Genomic DNA, 16,798 nt, shown 5'->3' with positions numbered 1-16,798 from the left:
AGCATAAGAAACGAAAATGGGAGTAACATGGAATCTGCAAGAAGGCCTGTCCCTCATTGTGAAGATGTGCCTGTACCTGTGTTTACCATAAATAACAGTCATCATGATGATTTTTTGGCTCTCTCCACACCATTGGAACACCAAATTTGAAGATTTTTCTTTGTCCTTTGCTCCATTTTCGTAATAATTCGATACATGCTTTGCACACTATGTGTGGTGCCCAAAACTTGTCTTGGTCCCCAAGCATAACCCCAAAATAGGCAAAATACACTTTTTTTACGAAGTCTGTTATGTTTCTTCTATGTTTTGGCAGTGTGTATTCACCACAAATGTAACAGAATGAGTCTGGATCGTTAAGACAACTTCTTCTTGATGAGTTCATGCTTTTCACTGGAAAACAGACAACAACATAAAGTTAGTGCAAAAATCAAGCTATGAACAAACTTTTAGAACACTAATTAACACAAAACTATACTGCTCAGTTCAAGTACTAATCCAAAGAAATTAATGAGATGATGCGTCGCATTTACCAACAAGTGCTATAAATAAGATACCAAAAATCTCAAAAACTTGAGCCAATCTGGCAAAACTGATGACATATTCAGAATCAGCACCCCAAAAATACCCTAAATTCGATGAAATATCTTTGGCACCAAAAATGCTGTTGACCAGTGTTATTAATGCATCCAGACAAAATTAACGAATAAACGTTTTCGGTCCGGCAAAGGACCTTCATCAGACAATTCTTTCGTGTGAACTATAAATACATAAAATAAGAGAACATCAGAAAATATAAATTGTCACAAGATGCAAAATATATCGGAAACAGTTGCTATACAGTGGTGATTAGGGTTGAGCGACTTTTATTTTTATAGGATCGGGTCGGGTTTCACGAAACCCGACTTTCTCAAAAGTCGGGTCGAGTGAAATTGGCCGATCCTATAAAAAAGTCAGGGTCGGGGTCAGCCGAAACACGAAACCCAATGCAGTGCAATGGGATACTATGGTTCCCAGGGTCTGAAGGAGAGGAAACTCTCCTTCAGGCCCTGGGATCCATATTAATGTGTAAAATAAAGAATCAAAATAAAAAATATTGATATACTCACCCTCGGACGCGCCCTGGTACTAACCGGCAGGCTTCCTTCCTAAGAATGAGCGCGTGAATGACCTGCGGTGACGTCACGGCTTGTGATTGGTCGCGAGCGGTCACATGGACAAGACGCGACGGCATCTAAGGTCCTTCACGCACTCATTCTTAGGAAGGAAGGCTGCCAGAAAGAAGCAGGGCGCGTCCGAGGGTGAGTATATACCTAATAGGAATATACTCACCCTCGGACGCGTTCTGCTTCTTTCCGGCAGCCTTCCTTCCTAAGAATGAGCATGTGAAGGACCTTAGATGACGTCGCGGCTTGTCCATGTGACCGCTCGCGACCAATCACAAGCCGCGACGTCACCGCAGGTCATTCACGCGCTCATTCTTAGGAAGGAAGCCTGCCGGTTAGTACCAGGGCGCGTCCGAGGGTGAGTATATCAATATTTTTTATTTTGATTCTTTATTTAACACTTAAATATGGATTCCGATACCGATTCCCGATATCGCAAACATATCGGAACTCGGTATCGGAATTCCGATACCAGATTCAGAAGATCGCCGACCTCATGGCCGACCCCACACAGGGGTCGGGTCGGGTTTCATGAAACCCGACTTTGCCAAAAGTCGGCGACTTCTGAAAATGGCCGACCCGTTTCGCTCAACCCTAGTGGTGATGATCATTAGAACTGGTGAAATACAATTCAAAAACCGAAGAGATCTATCCGTGAGTGCTCCGTGGATGGTAGAGGCTCCAGTGAGTACGCCGACCGTGCTGTATGACATAAGTATAAGCGAAATGCAAAAGTGATATATTTGACTAATCAAAATCCACAACATATTAGAGTCCTGATAGCACTGAATGGTAAAGGATATGTAATTGGATATCCATGCCCTAGAGTGAACATGGTGTAAAATATATAGAGAGTCTTTTGATAGAAGTATCAGGTGATACCTGATGTTTAGATTGTCACCTGATACTTCTATCAAAAGATGCAGGGAAGCCGATGGTGCCGGTGCATGCATAGTGGAGAGGAGATTTCTTCAAAGCCCATCCACTATGCTGTAACATCTGACTGCTGTGAGTTGGACGCTGCGGATGTATGCAGCATCCAACCTACAACATTTACTGACCGTGGAAACGTACCCTTATAAAGTTTTTGAAGATTAGACAGATACTGCGTTTCATGCAGATTTTGTGTGTCTTTACACTTTTATAAATGGTATCTAATTGACACCTGGTCATTACTAAACCTCAGGCTTAGTGTTATATATATATACAGTATATTGCTCTGGCAAAAATTAAGAGACCACTGCAAAATGTTCAGTTTGTCTGATTTTTTTCTTTATAGGTATATTTTTGAGTAAAATGTAAATTGTTCTTTTATTCTTTGTACAACAAGAAAAAAAAAAAGAGAGCATGAACCGCACCTCCAAAAATCATACGTTGATCTAAAGCCGCTAGGCAAAATTTTTTATTACTGAACATGAGGTTTTCAGTTTAACATTCTGATCAGACTGTATGAAGCCCACTGCCACTTCACGGCAAACCTCCTTTATTCTATAAACTTCTGACAAGTGACAAGTGATTTCCAAGCAATATATTTTGTATTTTTTTCTGAAAAAGAAAAATAGTCAAAATTTAAAAAAAACAGTGCTTTCAGAACTCAAATAATGCAAAGAAAACAAGTTCATAATCATTTAGAATCAACAATACTAATGTTTTATCTCAGGAAGAGTTCAAAAATCAATATTTTGTGGAACAACCTTGATTTTTAATCACAGCTTTCATGCATCTTGGCAAACTTTCCACCAGTCTTTCACACTGCTTTTGGTGCAACAATTTTAGCAGTTCTTCTTTGTTTGATGGCTTGTGACTATCCATCATCCTCTTGATTACATTCCAGAGGTTTTCATTGGGGTTCAGGTCTGGAGATTGGGCTGCCCATGACAGGGTTTTGATGTGGTGGTCTCTTAAGTTTTGCCATAGCTGTATATGTATATGTATATATAATGAGGAAATTATTATAAAAAGTGCCGACAAAGGTGGTGCTGTGGTAATCATGGATCGCCAGAATTATATTAAAGATATTCAAAGACAATTGGGGGACCTGGAGGTATACGATAGACTTACATATGATCCTAAATTTGAAATTGCAAGAGAGATCAAAGGAATTTTGAATGAAGCTTTAAATGAACAGATAATTGATAAAAATGTGTTTGATTTTTTGATTATTGAACACCCGACTACACCGGTTATATATACCATCCCAAAAGTTCATAAGTCTCTCGTAGATCCTCCAGGAAGACCCATTGTCTCAGGATGTGACTCTATTTTTATCTAATATCGGGGTTTATTTGGATAAAGTGCTTAATCCGATTGCCAGTTGTACTGACTCCTTTGTCAAAGACACCATTGACTTCTTGCAGAAAATTAATCAAATTGTGGCCTCTTTTGACATCACATCATTGTATACGTGTATTGACCATTCTCGGGGGATAAATGCAGTAACCAGCAAGTTGAAGAACACTGAATTCTCTATACAGGCATTGAAATTCATTTTACAACTCTTGAAACTGGTTTTGACTAAAAAAAATTTGTTTTGGGGATGATTATTATCTCCAGTTGTGCGGTGTCGCCAAGGGCACAAACATGGCACCTGCATATGCTAATTTAGTCATGAGCGTTCTTGAGGAGGATTTCATCTATGTGTCCCACCACTTATGCTATGTTGCTGCGTGGTGGAGATACATATACGACATCTTCCTCATTTTGACTGGAACAGAAACGATGCTCTTGGAGTTTCATGAATATATGAATACCATTCAGGGCCGGCGTCAGCACCCGGTCCACCCGGGCAAGTGCTGGGGCCCTGGTGAGATGGGGGCCCACTCAAGGGCACACCTACCATGTGACAAGTTGAGCACTTTGCCTCAGGTGGCACTGCCATCGCTAAAGAGAGGGGGCGGCAGATTCTGCTGGTGTAGTAACTGAATTTGCGTTAGAGATGCAGGTTCAGTTACTACTCTGTTATACAGGGCTTCGAGTCCCAACCATCCCGAATCCCCTCATCCATCCCTCCCCAGCTCACGTGACCGGTCATGTTATCGTAACATCATCACAGGTCCTGAAGCTGAAGTCGCTCCTCTCATGCATCTTCTTGGGCTGCTCATATAAGCACGTTCTGTGCACACAGGACCTGTGATGAGGTCACAGGAGGGGAGGAGTCAGATGTCACATGATCAGTGGCCTCAGTGTATGCAGGATTCTGCTGTGCTGGTTGTCATGGTGCTGGGTGAGGGGAACTTTATGTGTGGGGTCAGGAGGAGTTTGCAGGGTGAATGCAGCAGAGCCATGTGTGTGCGAGGTGTACGGAGCGGAGCTGTGTGTGTACGAGGTGTGCGGAGTTGTGTGTCTACGAGATGTATGGAGCGCAGCCGCGTGTGTACGAGGTGTACAGAGTGCAGTCGTGTGTGCATGAGGTGTGCGGAGCCGTGCGTGTATGAAGCCAATGTATGGTGGGGAGCCAATTTCATACCCCCAACCATCCCGGATCCAGTGGGACAGTCCCAAATTTTGAGAGTCTGCCCCACTGTCCCATCCGGGAGCATACTTTTCACGCGGACACAGGAGTACACAACGGAGCCCCGAGGAGCACTTTAAAACTCGCACACAGGAAGTGACGTGCTGGAAGCTGACCGGAAATTAAGTAATTTCAGGAGGAGATTGTGACGGAACCATGGAGGTACTTCAGGGAATGCTTCAGATCCATCACCGTATCCTTCTCCGACAGGGCAGACAGCGGGATCACCTTGGAATCGGGGATGCCAGCCATGTGAGCAGATCATGATATGGCCTGCATCGGGAGGCTCAGGTGGGCATTACAATGGGAGTCGGGCTGCTATAGTATCTTTATAGAATCTTTCTTACTTTCTCTCTCTCTCTGTTCTTTCTTTCCCTCTCTAATCTTTCTTTCTCTCTCTTCTTTCTTTCTATCTCTGTTCTTTCTGTTTTTCTCTCTCTGTTCTTTCTCTCTGTCTCTCATTTCTTCCTTATTTCTCTCTCTGTTCTTTCTTTGTCTCCCTGTTTTTTCTTTCTTATTCTCTTTTCTTTCTTTCTTTCTTTCTTTCTTTCTTTCTTTCTTTCTCTCTGTTCTTTCTTTCTTTGCCCTCTTTCTTTCTCTCTCTGTTCTTTCTTTCCCCTCTTTCCTTCCTTCTTTCTTTCTTTCTTTCTTTCTTTTCCCTCTTTCTTTCTCTCTCTGTTCTTTCTTTCCCCTCTTTCTTTCTCTCTCTCTGTTCTTTTTCTTTCCCATCTTTCTTTCTCTCTGTTCTTCCTTTCTCACACTCTCTGTTCTTTCTCTCTCCTTTATTTCTTTCTTTCTCTCTCTCTCTCTCTACTCTTCCTTTCCCTATAACCAACGAACAGAAAAAGGGGGTGGGGATGTTAAAAAGGTACTACTGGCCTCTCAGATCCTCAATATTAAGCTGATCTGATAGCAAAATGACTATAGTTGCCCATAGGATGAATAGTATATACATGATCTCATTTATATGGTACAAATAAGTGGTGCTTATAAGAAAAGGATGTTATACCCATACATGTTATTTTGACTTACTTTTGCTAGTGTTCCAGGACCCAGAACATGGCCATCCAAGTTATCCCTGCAACTACCTGACCAGAGAGCCCAGTAAACCATGACAGGCACATCATTGCAAGCAGTGGCAAGAAGGTTTGCTGTGTCTAGTGTCCAGAGGCTGGGGGCGCTACCAAGAGACAGGCCAGTACATGAGGAGACGTGGAGTGGGCCATATGAGGGCAACAACCCAGCAACAGGACATCTACCTCAGCCTTTGTGCAAGGAGGAACAGGAGGAGCACTGTCAGAGCCCTGCAAAATGACCTCCATCAGGCCACAAATGTACATGTGTCTGCACAAACTGTTAGAAACTGACTGCATGAGAAGTGCCCAACGTCCACAGATGGGGGTTGTGCCCACAGCCCAACACCGTGCAGGACGCTTGGCAATTGCAACAGAACACCAGGATTGGCAAATTCGCCACTGGCGCCCTTTGCTTTTCACAGATGAAAGCAGGTTCACACTGAGCACATGTGACAGATGTGACAGAGTCTGGAGACGCCATGGAGAGTGATCTGCTGCTTGCAACATCCTTCAGCAAGCAGGTTTGGCAGCGGGTCAGTAGTGGTGTAGGGTGGCATTCCTTTGGGAATGAAGTAGCATGACTGCCATTAGGTACCGAGATGAGATTCTTAGACCCCTTGTGAGACCATATGCTGGTGCAGTTGGCCCTGGGTTCCTCCTAATGCAGGACAACGCCAGACCTCATGTGGCTGGAGTGTATCAGCAGTTCTTGCAAGATGAAGGCATTGAAGCTATAGACTGGCTCACCCGTTCCCCAGACCTGAATCCGATTGAACACATCTGGGACATCATCTCTTGCACCATCCACCAACGTTGCACCACAGACTGTCGAGGAAGAAACATTGTTTTCTGTATAATGACTTGTATATAAAGCAAAATTTAAAAAGGATTAACCCCTTAATGACAGAGCCAATTTGGTACTTAATGACCAAGTCAATTTTTACAATTCTGACCATTGTCACTTTATGAAGATAATAGAGAAAACCGTATGCACTACCAGGAGTGGTGCCTTAGTAGGGTCCAAAACCATATAGTGAAAGATAAACTTAGTCACTCAACTTATGTGAAATTTCTTTTGTCATTTATTGTAGTCATCAAAATAAAAGTTTCAGCCTCCAAGTATGGCCTTCTTCAGTAACTACATAGGAAAAATGTGTATATACAAATAAACAAGCTGCTGATTATCCAACATAAAAAGGTGTACAAAAATAATATAATCAATAAAGTAAACAAAGTATATACAAAATAGTAAACAGGTATATACGTAAAATACCACGTAGGAGAAAATGGCCATAGAGCAAATCTCAATTCATTACAGCAGGGAAAGTACGTATTATGCTCAGAAAATTTAGTACATAATGTAAGGCGCGTATAGGAGCCTATAACAAGACCTGATGTGCATTAAGATATGGCTGCAAGGTAAAAGAAGAACTTACCAATTCCTTCTAGGAGATGTAAGCGCTTTAATGTACGCTGTGAAGTAATATCAGTGGCACGAGTGCTATAATGGTGAAGGACGAAAGAGAAGTGAGTGCCGGTATATATTCGTAAAGTGCAGATGTGGCCACATGGCAAGTGATGATATTACAAGTAAACTGCTGCAAGTAGATAACATTTCCAAGATGGAGTATCCAATATTAGTGGGTGGCCTGTAAAATGACATAGTTGCTGTAGAAAAAATCCTTAATCCGAGTTCTCAGAGGTGTGGGGAGCGGTAGTAGTAGACTTACACTGGGGGAAGTGCCGGCGTGTCTGACAGTGTCTGGCAGTGACGCATCCACCACTAGGCAGCTGGCCAGGAAGAAGAATGTCAAGTATAAGTGCCTGAAAGGTGGGACTTACAAGCCATGCATGTGATCAGATCTAAGGCAGGGCTTGTAATGCAGATGTGACGCTGCCGAAGGAGCAGGGTTGTGCGGTCCATAATCCTTGCGCTTGTGTTCCAGCAGCCATATAGAAGGTGTACTATGGGATTTATAAGCTCCGGACAGTAGTGGTGTACCATGTAGTACAGAGAAGGTGCAAGGGGTAGGAAGGTGTGCAATGGGAAGAACACAGATATAGAAATCTCTAAGGATCCTATGTGAGTTTCAGGAAGGCTCAATATAAACGACTCTGCAAAGAAGGATGCATATATTTGTATCATACATTATAATACAATGAAATCAATTCTTATGCAAACATGGTGACATAATATTATATGTAATATACAAAGATGAAATAACCCAGAACAAACATATGGATGAGGATTAGACCTATACGTATAATATTGATATTATATTATCTATGAGCTTGTTTGAATCTGGAGTGAGTGTTAGCAAAAGGAAAAATACAATCTGTCTTAGACAAAATAATTAAAGGACATGAGATCGTAGTCTCAATTTAAACCACGAGGGTGCAGGGTATTCAAAGTATGTATCCAATAGGCTTCTCTTTGTTTCAGTAACCTAATACGGTTACCTCCACGTCTGGGGGTAAACGCCTGTTCAATGACCTGAAACCTCAATTGTGAAACCTTATGGTTATGGTCAGCAAAGTGTTTTGGGATAGGTAATAGAAGGTTTCTACACCGAATCGTGGACTTGTGCTTCCATATATGGTCTTTTATGGGCTGAGTGGTTTCGCCCATGTAACCCAGGCCGCAGGGTCATTTAATTAGGTACACCACATTAGGGGTATCACATGTGTTATAATCCTTGATTTTAAACTGTTTACCGGAATGGGGGTGATAGAGGATATTACCCTTTTGTACATTGCCACATTGATTACAGTGTAGGCAGGGGAACGTGCCACTTCTGGGCTGATGCAACGTCAATTGGCATAATGGTGTAGTCTCTCTTCCAAGATTGGCTCTTACGACTGTCCAGGAGTTGGCGTATGCTTTAGTCCAAGTCTGGGAGGAGATCCCTCAGGAGACCATCCACCGCCTCATCAGGAGCATGCCCAGGCGTTGTAGGGAGACACACTGAATTTGCAGAATGGGCAAAACAGAAATTGGAACAGGACCCTCAGTTTTCATAGAACATTATACTGTGATGAGGCAAACTTTTTTGGGTGAACCATTTATATGGATACACCTAAATAACATGGGAATGGTGACAGTTTTCTTGCGCAGGGCATCTGGCATTGAAATCTCCTGCAATAACCCGGGTGCTGGGTTTACAAGACATCAACATAATTTCTATCCGCTCCTCACATGTTAGCCTCTGCAACATGTCAATGGCTGTAAACAAAGGGAAACTTGTAAATAACTCATGAAAGAATAAAGTTACGTTAAAGCCAAGCACACCATTTTTATGCTGTGAAATTCTCAATAAGTTTGATGTGTCACATGACCCTCGTCCCACTGGAAAAAATAAAGTTGGATTCAAAATGGTCAACTTCAAAATGGCCGCCATGGTCACCACCCATCTTGAAAAGTTTTCCACCCCCATATACTAATGTGCCACAAACAGGAAGTTGACATCACCAACCATTCCTATTTTATTTAAGTGTATCCATATACATGGCCCACCCTGTATATATATTAGATAGATAGAAGATCAGCCAGCAATTCATGTGTGCATGCAGTAAAATCACAGGTTAGAGTAGAATAGATAGATATATACGCATAGAATACATAGATATATAGATGTCAGTGACACACAAATATATATGTATATACAGTATATTACATAGATAGATAGAAGAAAAGCCGGTAATTATTCTGCCGTGTTCTGTATTATCACAGCAGGAGCTGACAGGATAGAAGAGATGGATTACATACAGTACATAAAAATGGAATAGGTAGATATATAGATGTCAGTGGAAAATACAATTACTACAGTGTGTGTGTAAATTTCTGGACATTAGTGTTGAGCATTCCGATACCGCAAGTATCGGGTATCGGCCGATATTTGCTGTATCGGAATTCCGATACCGAGTTCCGATATTTTTGTGATATTGGAAATCGGAATCGGAAGTTCCCAGTGTATGGTTCCCAGGGTCTGGAGGAGAGGAGACTCTTCTTCAGGCCCTGGGATCCATATTCATGTAAAAAATAAAGAATAAAAATAAAAAATATGGATATACTCACCCCTCCGGCGGACCCTGGACCTTAGCAATGTAACTGGCAGCCTCCGTTCCTAAGAATGCAGTGAGTGTAGGACCTGCGTTGACGTCGTGGCTTGTGATTGGTCGCGTGAGCAGTCACATGAGCAGTCACGCGACCAATCACAAGCCGTGACGTCATCGAAGGTCCTTCACTCTGCATTCTTAGGAACGGAGGCAGACGCTTGGACCGGTGAGAGCGAGGGGCCGTCCGAGGGGTGAGTATATCAATATTTTTTATTTTTATTCTTTATTTTATACATGAATATGGATCCCAGGGCCTGAAGGAGAGTTTCCTCTCCTTCAGACCCTGGGAACCCTTCCGATATTTTGTGTCCCATTGATATGCATTGGTATCGGATATCGGTATCGGCGATATCCGATATTTTTTGGATATCGGCCGATCCAATCCGATACCGATACCTTTGCATATCGGAAGGTATCGCTCAACACTGCTGGACATGTATTTAATTATTGAAAGATTATTTATCACAAAAAGGTGTTGGCTCCCTCACAATTTTCGTAACCAGCAGAGGGAAAGCCAAAGGCTGGGGGCAGATGTTTATAACCTGGGAATGGGGTAATACCCATGGAGCTTCCCAGGCTATTAATATCAGGTCACAGCTGTATAAATAGCCTTTACTGGCTATTAAAATGGGGGACCCTAAAAAATAATGCAGAGTCGCCTTATAATTAATAACCAGCAAAGGCTATGCAGACAGCTGTGGGCTGGATACTGCCTCCCCCAGTCTAAAAACATCAGCTCTCAGCCACAACAGAAAATCTCCAAGAAGATCTCCAAGATGTGCCAATTCTGGCACTTAGCCTTGGTCTTCTCACTTGCCCTGTAGCGGTGGCAAGTGGGGTAATAGTTGAGGGGGTTGATATCACCGTCACCGTACTTATGACCTCGCCTTCTCCCCCTGATGCCCTCGTCATCTGTAATAGAGGTAAAAACACAAATGACAGTATTCCTCACCTTTCCGCATGGGATCCCGACCGATATTGCTTCTGATCAGGGGCGTGCAGTTTGTCTCCAAGTTTTGGAGGGTATTTTGCACCCGTCTGGAGATCCATTTGTCATTTTCTTCCACTTTTCACCTGCAGTTTAATGGGCAGACTGAATGAGTTAACCAGAATGTAGAAATGTATCTCAGGTGTTTTGTTTCTTAAAATCAGTAGAACTGGGTTACTTACTTACCGTTCGCAGAATTCGCTGTAAATAATCGTTGTAAGAAATCAACCAGTAAGTACCCATTTTTCGGGGCATATGGGTTCCATCCTCAGTTTAGTTCTTTTAATGATAATCATCCTTACTGGATGAAGAGCCATTTTCATCATTTATTTCTACCATATGGCAGAGGGTTACGAATAATTTGAGGAAGATGGGATCCAAATATAAGAGTGTGGCTGATCGGAGATATTTGGTGAGTCCGGACCTGTGGGTTGGTGATTTGGTGTGGCTGTCCTTTAGGAACATTAAGCTGAAGGTTCCGTCTTGGAAACTGGGTCCCAGGTTTATTGGTCCTTGTAAGATCATAGCCATCATCAATCCCTAGCATTTTGCCTTGCCTTTCTGCCTACCTTTAGGTTCCATAATGTACTTCATTGTTCTCTCCTCAAAAAATATGTTGCATCTTCTGTACCATCACCTCTACCATCATCTTCTGTCATTGTCGTTGTCGATGGTTTCAGATTACGAAGATTTTGGACTCTCATCTTGTTCGTCGGTTGCTTCATTATCTGGTACATTGGAGGGGGTATGGTCCTGAGGAGAGGATGTGGGTACCATCTGACGTTCACGTGGCCAGAATGGTCGGGGCTCTTCATGTGGCACTCCCTGTTAAGCCTGGTCCTGAGGTTCAGGAGGTCCCTCATAGAAGACAGGGTACTGTCAGATAGTTACTATGACAGTGTAGAGCCAGAAGACCACAGTGTATGATTGCTTCTACTCTAGCGCTGAGAAGAAGCACTTCTCCTTTGTTATAAATCTGTTTATTTCCTCTGGCAGAACTGGGGTTAATCGGTAATGTTGGAAATCCCTGTGCTCACAGCTGTGTTCAGATAGTCAGTCCTTTTCCCTTTATAATCTGGGCTCTGTTAAGAATCCTTGTCAGAAGTAGCTTTATTGCTGCATGGCTGATGGAGGGAAAGGAGTTGGTATGAGAAGGAGAGTGTTGGTTTATTCCCTTACCTTCTCACCACGGTGCATTCCTCTGTTAAATGTGAGTGAATATTTTGTATGCCTGGAGTTTTCTGTTAACCCTTGTTTGTGTTGCCTTGTTTGTCGGGTTGGTGTATTATGGTGCACAGTAGCGCCCCCTCTTCCCTGGGTGGGGGAAGAGAACAGACAAAGGGCTAACTTAGGAGATAAGGCAAGGGTGGAGACCCTGGCATCTTCGCCATCGGAAGGACCCTGGGGCGCAGGGCAAGCTAGGGCACCTTATAGTGTTAGGGATAGGGAAGGAGCCTCTGGTCCCAGGATACCTGACAGCTGTGCTGTGACAGTGGCGCTTCATGCTGAGTACTTACTTTTGGAGTTTCCATCTAAATCTCGGAGTGATGTAATTCAGATGAAATCCCCAAGAGAGCCACTCACTATAATGAGGCAGCAGAGATACTCTGGACTCCATCTGGCCTTTGTTCAGCAGTGTCCTTTTATCAAAAGTCCGCAAAACTGTGGCCTATCTCGCTTTTATGCATGCCTAAAAAGACATACATTGCCGGATCATAGGCAGCTAGAAGGCGTCCACAGTGCCTCCATCTGCCTCATTATAGGGAATGTTCCACAGGGGGTTTTGTTCGAATCACGTATTTCAAAGAGTTATACCGAAACCCCAAAAGCAGGATAAATGTGCCCTGAACATTAATGTTATCTATGGGAGGCAAAATAAACAAACCAACAGCAGTTGAAGAATTGGTTTTATTTATATTTTATGCAATTTCTCAAGAGGTATAAGTGATTAAATGACTTTATTCTTCGGGTTGGTGGGATTACTAATTTTATATCAGGTTTTTATATTTGGCTGCTGTCACACACTAAAAACCCTTATTTTTTGCAAAAAATAGTTAACCCCTTCCCGACATCTGACGTTATAGTACGTCAGATGTCTGGTCCCCTGCTTTGATGTGCGCTCCGGCGGTGAGCGCACATCAAAGTCGCGACATGTCAGCTGTTTTTTACAGCTGACATGTGCGCGCAATAGCGGCGGGTGAAATCGCGATCACCCGCCGCTATTAACTAGTTAAATGCCGCTGTCAAATGCAGACAGCGGCATTTAACTACCGCATCCGGCCGTGCGGCCGGATATGAGCGCATCGCCGACCCCCGTCACATGATCGGGGGTCGGCGATGCTTGTACATTGTAACCATAGAGGTCCTGGAGACCTCTATGGTTACTGATCGCCGGTGGCTGTGAGCGCCACCCTGTGGTCGGCGCTCACAGCACACCGGCATTTCTGCTGTGTAGCAGCGATCTTATGATCGCTGCTGCATAGCAGGGCCGATCGCGTTGTGCCTGCTTCTAGCCTCCCATGGAGGCTATAGAAGCATGGCAAAAGCAAAAAAAAAAGTTAAAAAAAATGTGAAAAAAATAAAAAAAATATAAAAGTTTAAATCACCCCCCTTTCGCCCCAATCAAAATAAATCAATAAAAAAAAACCCCAACCTACACATATTTGGTATCGCCGTGTTCAGAATCGCCCGATCTATCAATAAAAAAAAAGCATTAACCTGATTGCTAAACGGCGTAATGAGAAAAAAAATCGAAACGCCAGATTTACGTTTTTTTGGTCGCCACGACATTGCATTGAAATGCAATAACGGGCGATCAAAACAACGTATCTGCACCAAAATGCTATCATTAAAAATGCCAGCTCGGCACGCAAAAAATAAGCCCTCACCTGACCCCAGTTCACGAAAAATGGAGACGCTACGAGTATCGGAAAATGGCGCAATTTTGTTTTGCTTTGTTTTTTGCAAAGTTTGGAATTTTTTTTCACCATTTAGGTGAAAAATAACCTAGTCATGTTAGGTGTCTATGAACTCGTACTGACCTGGAGAATCATAATGGCAGGTCAGTTTTAGCATTTAGTGAACCTAGCAAAATAGGCAAGCAAAAAACAAGTGTGGGATTGCACTTTTTTTGCAATTTCACTGCACTTGGAATTTTTTTCCCGTTTTCTAGTACACGACATGGTAAAACCAATGATGTCGTTCAAAAGTACAACTCGTCCCGCAAAAAATAAGCCCTCACATGGCCAAATTGACGGAAAAATAAAAAAGTTATGGCTCTGGGAAGGAGGGGAGTGAAAAACGAAAACGGAAAAACGGAAAAAGCTCCGGGGGTGAAGGAGTTAATGCAACGCTATATTTTAATAGCTATAAGTTTTCTAAATTTTGACCGACAGAGACAAGTGATGGCTAGTGTTGAGCGATACCTTCCGATATGCAAAGGTGTCGGTATCGGATTGGATCGGCCGATATCCAAAAAATATCGGATATCGCCGATACCGATACCCGATACCAATGCATATCAATGGGACACAAAATATCGGAATGGTTCCCAGGGTCTGAAGGAGAGGAAACTCTCCTTCAGGCCCTGGGATCCATATTCATGTATAAAATAAAGAATAAAAATAAAAAATATTGATATACTCACCCCTCCGACGGCCCCGGTTCTCACCGGTCCAAGCGTCTGCCTCCGTTCCTAAGAATGCAGAGTGAAGGACCTTCAATGACGTCGCGGCTTGTGATTGGTCGCATGACCGCTCATGTGACCGCTCACGCGATCAATCACAAGCCGCGACGTCATCGAAGGTCCTTCACTCCCTGCATTCTTAGGAACGGAGGCACCGCTAAGAGCCAGGGTCCGCCGGAGGGGTGAGTATATCAATATTTTTTATTTTTATTATTTATTTTTTACATGAATATGGATCCCAGGGCCTGAAGGAGAGTCTCCTCTCCTCCAGACCCTGGGAACCATACACACCGCACACTTCCAATTCCGATTCCCGATATCGCAAAAATATCGGAACTCGGTATCGGAATTCCGATACAGCAAATATCGGCCGATACCCGATATTTGCAGTATCGGAATGCTCAACACTAGTGATGGCTTGTTTTTTGCAGGACAAGTTGACAATTTTATTGGTACCATTTTCAGCATGTGAATTTTTTCCTCCCTCTGCATGCCTGCTAAATGCTGAAATTGATTTTGATTGCAGCATTTAGCTGGTTAAAGTGCCGGGTATCAGCTGACACCTGGTGGCTATCGCCCGCGCAAGTCTCCTATGTGCAGGAGATCGCCATGATGTACAGTATATATACTGCATTGGTCAGGAAGTAATTCCCGACCATCATGTATATATACTGCAAATGTCGGGAAGGGGTTACATCTACACTACAGTATAAGAAGACATTGCCAGAAGATGTGAATTGTATGAAACGCAAATATAAAATATGTAATTCATTTTATTTTTATATAAGTCTACCTTGTTTGGATTTAGATGCAAAACAAGGCTGTTAGTATGTGAGCCTAAGAACTTGTATGCTCATTATTTTTTTTTCCTTTTGCCCCTGGAATATAAAAATGTAGTATGTTAGCTTGATAGCAAATGTGCATATGATAAAATACATCTTGTTAAAGGGACAATTTTATTATAAATCTTTTTTTCACCAAAGCAAAGGAGTTTCTGTAAAATAGAAGAGAAATTCAATAAATACAAGTGAAAGCCACATTTGCTTCTCTTTACATGCACATACAGTATATATACAGTGCATATGTTTGCAATTTCATGATAAGACCTGACACTTGCTCTCCCATCATTATATTGTTCAACTGCTGAGATCTGAGCGCTATCAAATTGACAAAGATAACAGAACACATAAAAGGGCAAAGAACAAACACAAAAGGGACTGGCCTGTCTCTAAGGTAACGTGTTGATGCTATAGATATAGAATTGACAACATACATTTGTGAGAAATTCAACTGTCTTTTTCATATAATTTGCAAATGTATATATTTAATGTGTGGCTTCATAGGTCATATTTCAATAATGTTGTCAGTAACTACAAATAGCACTAAGAATGTTAAATCATCAAAGGACTCCTTTCCATCCAAGTGCTTATCTTTGATCAGTGTATGTAGTATAAATTCTGTTTTGCCGAGGGAACCTTCGTATTTGATTTTATCTTCTAAATAGGGATTCAGGTCACAGTTCCTTTCCATAAAATACTCTACTTGTTAAGTGATTAAAAGTTTGAAGAAACAGCATTGATAGATGCAGATAAAGAAAAATAAAGTGTTGTCATAGTTTACATTTTAAAGCTTTATACCAAAGGCTATCAATTAGAGATGAGCAAGCACTAAAATGTCCTGGTGCTCGTTGCCATGAACTGAACAATGCCTAATACTCGTATGCTCCTATTTAAAGTAATGAGTATAATGGGAGTAAATGGGAAAGTCGAGCATTTTTCCGGCAGACCCTACAAAGAGGTCTGGGGGCAGTGAAAATTTTCAAATGGATGGGACAAATGCTGAATGGAAGGAGAACAGCATGGGAAAGACTCCTGGAAGCATCTCTCAGATCACTGCTGATAACAATGGGGTCACACTTTTACTCCACTTTAAGGAGTGACAGTAAAACATTCCAAACCGAAGAGAAATTGCATTTTACAGGAAAAAAATGAAGAAACATTGTTTTCTGTATAATGACTTGTATATAAAGCAAAATTTAAAAAGGATTAACCCCTTAGTGACAGAGCCACTTTGGTACTTAATGACCAAGTCAATTTTTACAATTTTGACCACTGTCAATTTATGAAGTTAAACCTCTGGAATGCTTCAACGTGTCCCACTGATTATGAGAATCTTTTTTTGTGACATATTGTACTTCATGTAAGTGGAAACATTTATTTGATATAACTTGTGTTTATTTATGAAAAAAACAAATTTGGC

This window comes from Ranitomeya variabilis, chromosome 1 (genome assembly GCF_051348905.1).
Source record: "Ranitomeya variabilis isolate aRanVar5 chromosome 1, aRanVar5.hap1, whole genome shotgun sequence".
In the NCBI taxonomy this organism is placed as follows: Eukaryota; Metazoa; Chordata; class Amphibia; order Anura; family Dendrobatidae; genus Ranitomeya; species Ranitomeya variabilis.
The sequence above is the reverse complement of the archived record's forward strand: the minus strand, read 5'-3'. Positions refer to the sequence as shown.